Source organism: Pteropus vampyrus, unplaced genomic scaffold (assembly GCF_000151845.1).
Source record: "Pteropus vampyrus isolate Shadow unplaced genomic scaffold, Pvam_2.0 Scaffold3, whole genome shotgun sequence".
NCBI classification, from domain to species: Eukaryota; Metazoa; Chordata; class Mammalia; order Chiroptera; family Pteropodidae; genus Pteropus; species Pteropus vampyrus.
The window spans coordinates 19,416,863-19,426,485 of record NW_011888784.1 but is presented as its reverse complement, the minus strand read 5'-3'; positions in this window follow the sequence as shown (position 1 = coordinate 19,426,485).

Sequence of the window (9,623 nt, the reverse complement as noted above, 5' to 3'; positions counted from 1 at the left end):
TAAATACAATTCGTGTGATATATAGCGCTATAAAATCTTAGATAGTCAAAATTTTTAAAAGAAACCATTTCTCCATTGTGGATATTTTGTGAAGTGTTCTTCATAAAAATCCATAAGCCAAGAAGATTTTGTGATATTGAATATAATACAAAAACCAACAAACCAAATCAAAACAATAAAACCTTTCTTTAAGAAGATTCCATGAACATTGTGACAGAAATATTGCGATGTACTTAGACAAAGTTAAATGGAAGCAGAACTGGGTCCTGGTAATCTTCATGCAATTAGAGTGGCATCTGGAATAGAATCACTTACAGCACGGTATTTTTTCCCCATATGGAGGCAGATAAAAAGTCATTTTCCCCTTTTTGACTGAAGAGTTTGAAAAATTAATCATCGTGACTGTCATGGAAAACTCCTCATCTTAGTAATATTTTGCTCTTCAGTTATTGATGGGATGAATAAATTCCGACTATCATCTATTTCTTTTTTCTCAATTTGATTTGTCTAACTTAGGTCTCTTACTTTTCCTAGGTCAGTGTAAGTTATGGACCATAATTAACAATTTAATTAGACTACTTCCAAAGGCAAATGGGTAATTTCTCTAAAGGAAATTGGGATGTTAGAAAAGTTTATGAATTCTTCATGATCAAAACCCAACAAATTGCCATTATATTGGCTAAATGCAAAGGTAAAGAAATCAGAGTTATCTGTATCATGTCATCTTTATTTCACAGCCAACTTTTTTTTTTTTTTTTGCAGAAAGTATTATTTATTTTTGACATTTATGATTCCGTTGATAGCATAAGTTTTTAATTTATGCCACTGTCACAGGAAAGCCTGGGTGATAGAACATATACAAATATAAGAAAATCCACAGACTTGTAGAGAACCCTGATTGCCTGTATTAATAATGAGGGTTTATCAGTGTCATACATATATCTTAAGAATTACACCAAATTTCATAGCATAGTAAAACTCAGTCATGAATATGAATTCAACTGACTTGTGATTTGTTCCTGTCTTCCTAACCTTCCCATTCTGTGCTTAGTTCAGCTATTGGAAGTGGAGGAGAAGGTAAAACAAGATGGGGAAAGAGCAGATAAATGTATTATAAAGTAGAGAATCTACTTAACTCCAGAATTGTTCTAGTTCAATATCCCTCTATTCCTCAAAAATTAGAAATAGAATTACCAAATATGATCTAGGAATTCTACTTCTGAGTATAAACCCAAAATAAATGAAAGCAGGGTCTCATAGTGATATCTATAGATCCCTGTTCAAAGCAGCATTATTCATAGTAGCCTAAAGGTAGAAGTAACCCAAATGTCTGTTGACAAATGAATGGATAAACAAAAAAATGTAGTGTATCCATACAATGGAATATTATTAAGCCTTAAAAAGGTAGGAAATTCTGATTCATGTTGAAACATGGATGAAACTTGAAGATATTATGCTAAGTGAAATATATTTGTCACAAAAAGACAAATACTGTATGATTCCACTTATACAAAGTACCTAGAGTAGTCAAATTTATAGAAACAGAAAGTAAAATTTTGGTTACCAAAGACTGAGGGAATAGAGGAATGGGGAATTTTTGTTTAATAAGTATAGAGTTTCAGTTTTGCAAGATGAAAATTTCTGGAGATTGGCAGCACAACAATGTGAACCCATTTAATACTACTGAAATGTATACATAATAACAGTTTAGACTGTAAATTTTGGTACATGTATTTTACCTCATATGTGTGTGTGTGCATTCCTCTAGGAGCCTGGGAAACAAATCTCAATTAAATAAAAATTTTTTTATTTCCTTCCATGTTCTAGAAATCCTCTGAAACCAGAATATTATTCTTTAATACATAAGCCACAATGAAAAGTTATTACCATGAGGTCCCAAATTGTATCTGGGATCAGTTCCCTGAATTCTCAATAATGTGACCATGGATTTTGGTAGGACTTTTCAAATTTTATTTATTTTGATATAAAGAGGATGTTTCCTGTAATTCAACTGGAAATACATATACTTGACATATTGAAATTCATTATAAATTAACCTCTTCTATTCTGCATTAAGTTGGTGAGTTCTCTAACTCATTATTTTTTCCCTGGTTGTTGTTCCCTGGGACATTTAGGGATGTCCTTTCTTAAGAGACATAAAAAATTGTCTCTTCTAACTTCTGAATTTAAACTTCATTTTAAAGATTTATTTTTACATTTAACTTGCTCCATGGTGCTTGCACAAATTCTATTTTTTCTGATTAGAAAAAGCAGCAATCACTTGAAGCTCCTGAGATAGTTATTGACAGCACCAGAAACATTTGCAACTTGAGAATACACTCGTTGAATCATTTTGCAATCGTTTGAAATATTCATTTTCTTGCATCTTCATTTATGTTTTTCATAATCTTTTTACATTTATGTTTTTTTCATGAACTTTAGAGACAATGTCTAAAATTTTCTATACTCTCCTAAATTATTTTGACCAACATATATTCTATCTGCTTACCAGGGTTCAAGTAGGATAGCCATTTATCTTTAAAGTTAAAGCTATTATGTGTGTCATCATGATTGTAAACAAATATTTTAAGGAACAAATTTTAAAGGACGTATTTTAAAGGATATATGACATAAGCCATACATCAATGTTTCTATTTTTAAATTGGTCATAAACACAGACAACAGTTTAGTGATTACCAAAGAGAAAGAGGGGAGGATGGGAGTTAGACAAAGGTAGAGGAGGTCTGATATACGGTGACTGAAGATTTGACTTTGGGTGGTGAACACACAATGCAATATACAGATGATGTATTATTAAATTGTACACTTGAAACCAATATAATTTTATTAACCAATGTCACCCCAATAAATTTAATAATAAATAAATAAATAGGCCTAAGGGCAAGCAGATTTTTGTTATGTCAAATAATGATAATTGCAAAAATTAAAAAAAGTCATTATTGTGAGTGATTTTAAAGAAATTTCAAATTTTAAAATCTGTATTTTGCTGGCAATGGCTAAACCAGTGCTTGAGATAAATGTGGAATTTCTCTTTATACTGGATGTTAGAATCTATAAGAATTTGAGTGTGCTTTTGTATACATATCTTTGTATTTTTTCTGTGTGTTTGTTTATGTGTGTATGAAGACACATGAGAATGACAATAGGGCCTTGAGTGCAGTGATTATGGAGTATATATGAGCTGCATAAATTCTGATAAATATGTCTCCAATAAACAGCATTTAGAATTAATTGAATGTTTTAAAATCAGGAAATAATTTTTTTTGTAACTTTAACAAATCTAATACAAATTGGTTATTCCTTTCGAGCTTAGAGAAAATGAAGCTTCATTATTCAGTGTAGATTGGAGACAAGCTTCTTGTGCTACTCTTTCTTGTACGCATTCTGCTGTATTTTCGTATTTAAGTAAATGCAATTTCTTACATCAAGAATAACTATAGAAGCACTATTTATTTTTTATTTCTCACCCATGATTTTTTTGAGGCTTGAAACTTTTTTCTGATTACCAAAGTATCAAATATATGCAAGCTCTAAAACTGCCTTGTATATGTATGATGAGAAAATGTCTCTTATTTCCATATATATTTCCATTCATAATTCCATGACAGTTTGTCAGAGTCTAGGAAATACCTTAATTACTTTTAATAGGCGGTGTTTTCTTAATAGTAGAAAATATTATTTTGATAGTGTTTCTTTCATCCAACAAAGCTTATTGCATAAAATGTTTCTGAGAAGTACTGGGACCTGCAGATTATTCTCGCAATTAATCTTTCAAATAAGGACATATTTCTAGGAGAAGAGTTAAATTATGCATAAAATTATTCTCATTTATTCAGTATATTTTTCTTTAAGAATGGTGTACTCTGTAATAATACTTTAACTTTTGGTAAGTAGAATGAGCAGCTTCCAAATTGCCCTCTTTGTCCTTCAGATGGGCTAAGTGGAAGTGGCCACTGCATTCAAGTGGCAACTAGGTTTGGCAAATTCCATATTTTGCATGATTTCAGATGAGAGAGCACTTTTGATCTTAGAAACAATTAAGCTGATCTTCCTCTGTTTGCTGGCTACACAGTGTCTTTTAGAATTATTTGTTATAAAGCACACAGGAGGATAAAAGAGAAGACAAAGTTTTGGAAATATATTTTACCTGAAATTTTCCAAATTCAGAAATAAGTGTATACACACACACAGGCGTGCGTGCGCATGCACATACACACACACACGCACACACACACACACACACACACACACACCCCATTACAGTCCAACATTTATATCAATGATTCAACTAGGGAGTAAATAGTGGTAATAGACAGAACTTTGTAATGGAAAAGGATTTTAAAATTCCAACAGGGGAAAGGCACAATGTATAAGCATGTGGACGTCAAAGAGACACTAAATTCATGTACATAGCAAGTATATATATTCATATATCAAGGAAAATATAAGAATTTTTGTTTTGCAAAGACACTCCTACATAATACACCAGTGTCTTCAGTGTGCTTCAGTGCTTAAAGCTCAATATGCTGTGGTCGACCATATAAAGTTGATAAATGTGTTTCAGAAGGACAGTGAATCAAGGTCATACTTCCTTATTTCTGTATAGTCCAACCTTCCTCCCCCTTCATTGCCTCCACAGTAAGAATAAAATAGTGGAAAATTATATTACTGTAATACCTATAAAAACAGAATGCACTGAGATTTTGCTAGAAGAATATAAAGTATGTCACAGTTGCAAACAGCACTGCCAGGCACGGGATTTCCAGCTATATGAATGGGTGTTGCTGCTTCTGGATTTTTAGCCCATACTTTTTAGGGGCATTTTTGAAGTATCACAAACTTCTCTGAATAAGGAAATACATGTAGGGTATTCTCATTGAAATTTGAATTCTCTCTACCTGTATGCAGAGTAATAAAATCAGGCATTCTAAGGGATAGAGCTATAGTGGGGAAAGCTATAGTGAGGATAGAGCTTATCTTTTAAATTGTGGAAAGCCTGAATAGGAATTTTCACTCTGCTGTATTTCTCATGTTATTATGCTAAAGATATTCACACTTGTTATGCTCATTATTGTCTCTAAAGTTTCACGGTGATAACATGAAAGATTATCTCCTGTAGTCATTTCCTTTTCAATTTAAGTGCCTTTTAAAAAATAATTTCACCTACCATACTTTTATCTTTTTTATAACAGCTATACAATAGATTAAGTTAAAGCTTTAAGGGATTCTTTTTAAGCAAGTTCCAAATCTCTTTTCATGATCAAAGTGTTCCTGTACTTCCCTTAGGTAGAAATATTTTGTCAATCACTTTCTGAAAAACATTATGGTCCTGCTTTATTGGTATTAAATTGCATTCAGTTTCAGTATCCCTGATGAATGTTAACACTTTTATTTTTGGTCTGGACATAGAGGTACACAGCACATTCATTCAAATCACAAATGATAGTAAATTGGGTGATGATATGAACGCCAGAGAACACAAACAGGTAATAAAAAGAGATCCAGAATGAAATAACCAAATAATGTTCACAATTCTTAATGTCATTTTGGATATATATGGAGAGACAACCAAACACTGATTTTTAATAGCTGGGAAATATTTTCTGCATGACTATCTTACAAAGCAACTTGTGGCTGATAGAAATAGAAGCAAGATCAGTGTCAATTTGCAGTAAACAGTATCAAGAAAAGTTTAACTGAAGTATACTATAACAGTCTAAAGAAGTGATGTTCTTTGCAAAATAATAGTATTTTCTAAATATGGCCCATCTTTTTTAATCAAACTCTTGTATTGATGAAGAAAGATCACCAATATGAGGAGTTTCAGTCATCCAATAAAGTGGAAGTTTTGGTGCTGTCATAAGTAGGAATAGAAGAATGTCATGAAAAGAATGTGATAAAATTTAAGTTTGTGAAAGAAACACAAAAGCAATCCAAAACAAGCAAGAGAATTTTCATCACAAAACTATTACGAGTGGAAAAAAGCATGTTACAAAGAGAACCTAATGAACTGTGGTATATGAAATATTATCATTGGGAGGTGATAAACTCTGTCACTTATTTCTCTAATCTATATTTTATTTGGATTTTTTTTATTAGTTTGTCACATTACCAATTTGTTATATTGAAATGATATTATTATAGATCCTGGTTTGTTCATTAATATTATTATAAAAGTCAAAAGGACCCACATAATTTCTGTATTGACCATTTCTTCTTGCTTCTGACTTCTTTGTACAATGCAAAAAACTTCTTTGAATGTGGATCAACATACTTAGAGTCAGAATCCATGAGTTAGTAAAAAAAATCAGGACCTCAGATGAATCATTCAAATCATTTTCTAGTTAAAGTTTAATGCTCTCCATACTCACTGAAAGTCCAGAAATTCAATCCATTATTATGAAATAAAAACTTTTCTTCCTAGCACCAAAAAATACATCAACAAAGAAAAAGAATACAACAAAGAAACAGAATAAAGTATATTCTTAATGGTTAACAAGCCATTGAGCATACCTCACAATAAAAGCACAAAAAAGAGGATTGTGGCTTATTATTTTGAAAGGCAGGACTGAACCTAAAATACAGCTATTCTATGTGTTTCCTTGTAGTTATGTTCACACACACACACACACACACACACACACACACACACACCCCACCACCACCAACAACAACAACACAATAACAGCAACCAATCAATCAAACACGAAGTATTTAAAAACATCAGACCTTCTCTCACCTCAAATTTTTACTGTTTCCTGACTAGTGTATATTTGTAATCCTTACTGGTTCTCTCTCTCTCTCTCAATATATTATTTATATTATATATACATATATATACACACATGTGTTATATATAACATATATATACATATATAACATATAATACATATATAACATATGTATTATGTACAATATATATGTTTTTCAGAAAGGAGATGTCAATCATGCTAAGGGAGAATTAGAGTACTCACTTAGAACTGGAGAAATTGTCTTGAATTTCCCAGTTAAGCAGCAAGGACGTAGAGGAAAGGCTTCGAGTTATATTCTTTCCCCTTTGTTCTTCATAATTATACTCAATTACAGATTTCTCTCATTCTGAAATTCTATTATTCAGGGCCAGCTGGTGTTAATTATTTTTCCTTTAGATCTTAGAATCTATTGCTTTGCCCTTTTTTTCTCGTATATATATGAGATCAATATAACATAATTTTCGATAATCAAATGACCTTTTTTCTATCTATGTAGGATAGTCTAGGTCACACTTGTGAAATCAAGTCTTTAAAGGCATTGATTTAGCAAATGTGTTTTTTTTTTCAATTTTTATGAATTATAAGATGTCAATGGGTTTTCAAAAGAAATAGAAAATAAAAATGATTGCTGTACAAATCCCTTTAAAATATAAATAACTCCAAACTGAGGATTCAGGAAGTTCAGGCAAGCTAGCTAAGCCAATCTCTCCTGATAATGAATTTAGTACATGTAATAAGATAAGAGTTGCTATGTGGAAGGGAGGAGTGGAAAGGAAGAGTGTTCACTAGAAAGCATTTGTGAAAAATGTTAAAATAAATGTTTTTATTCTAATATATAAAGCTCTGGTTAAAATTAGAGTGGAGTCATTACATTGTCCCCAATCTTATTCATTAAATATCCATTGTATATCTTATATCCATTCACTTATGTCCATTATAAAAAAGTCTCTTCAATAATCTTCCCATTTCTACTCTCTTTCATCTTGCATTAGTATTCTAGTGGCTTTCAGATCTTCTTAAAATATAAATTGGATCATATCACTTCTTTGTTCAACATTTTTCTGGGTCCTTCCTTTAACTAAGTATAAACTCAGAATTCTAAGAAGGTTAGAAATATCCTGTCTTGTCTTTCCTCTGCATCCTCTACTGCATTTAACTCTATGTCATGGGTCTATCTCTTTTTTAGCTGGGTCCAACCACAATGGCCTTTATTCAGTATCTCAAGCAACTCGGGATTTTGTACATACTTCTGGAAGAATTGTCTTCTATCCCACTCTATTTCTGACCAGTTTCTTTCCGTTCCTTCCCATTCAGATCCTTCACTAGAATCATTCCATTAAAATGCCTCATGAGTCCCTGCATTTTTCTTTGATAGCACTGGTAGTGGTTGATAACCATGAACTTATTCCTGATAATATTCATATCCTATTTTTCTCCCCCACCGTTTGAGTTTTAGAAGGGAAGGAACTCCCTTCTCTTTACTACTCTGTCTTTCCAGAGTCTGAAAACAATGCTTGATGCATAGTTATGTGGCCATGACATTGCAGGGCATCATGATTCAAAATAATTTTCTAAGTTTAGGAAGGGGGAAATAGCAGATTGCTATCTGTCTCTTCTGCATTGTCCAGAGATAACAGAAATCCATAGTAGTGAAATGACACTGTCCTGGTTGTAATTAAAAATAGGACTTTATTTTTAATGGAAAATAAACCTTTTAAGGACTACAACTTTTTATTATTGGAAATCTTTTTAAAAGCATTGATTGGTACTTTGCAACTTTTTTTACATTATAGTTAACATAGAAGATGAAAATAATTATGTGGAGAACCAGAATAAATGAGAAATGCAGCTTGGATGTCCTGAGGATGAAGGGATCCTGGATACACCTGAAACCCATAAGCAGAGAAGAATCAGAATCATGAAGTCCTATTAACTCTGTGCCTTAAATATTTATTTCCTCTTTTCCTAGTTCATTACCATTGCCCCAGTTAAGGCTTTTATAATTTCTCACCTGTAATGTTTCAATTATCTTTTTAATAATGTTCTTGCACTTAATATTTCCACATCTCATTCTTCCTTCATACTTTCAAGTTCCTTTTATAGCAATTTTGATTTAGTCACTCTCTGACTCATAATTACCCAGCTGCTTCATTTCAGCTCCAGTATAAAATCTAGAACTCTTTCACAGGTACATAAAACTATTGTTGATCTGGTACCTGTTTGTGTCTCTACTCATCAATATCATTTTTGCATTCTATAGCACTGCACTACTAAGCTAGAGTCCTTGAAAGTCCTTAGGGCATCTCATAATCTGTTCTCTCTGATCAGATTTATCTCAAACTATTTCATAAATGCTGATTTAACTTTCCAGTCTTAGAATAAATTCTCTGCTGTCTTCTTAGCAAACTTAGACCCTCTTTCTCCTATGCACTCACACTGTACATTGTACCATACTTTCATAAAGCAACTATGCTATTATAATTGTTCTTTGAGAAAATATATCTTTTTATTTTTGTATCAAAAGTCTTCCATAATGTCTGAGCAAAGTTAGCATACCATATTTGTAGAAAAACTAAATTTACATGTTATTTTCTTTAAAATTTCCCAATTTTAACTTATTTTATCCCCTAATAAAAGTATTTCCCTAAAAGAATTGTCCTGATAAAATTGAAGAATCTCTATTTATTGGCTTTCCTTTGTTGTCTCATTTTTACTGTAGAATCAGATTGCCTTCGGTTTCCTAAACTTCCTCTACTGTCTCATTTATTTGCCTTGCAATCCTTCAATTTCTTTTCCTTTTTCATTTACTCCAGCTTTCCTCTTATTGGCTTTTGTATCCTAATACCTTGA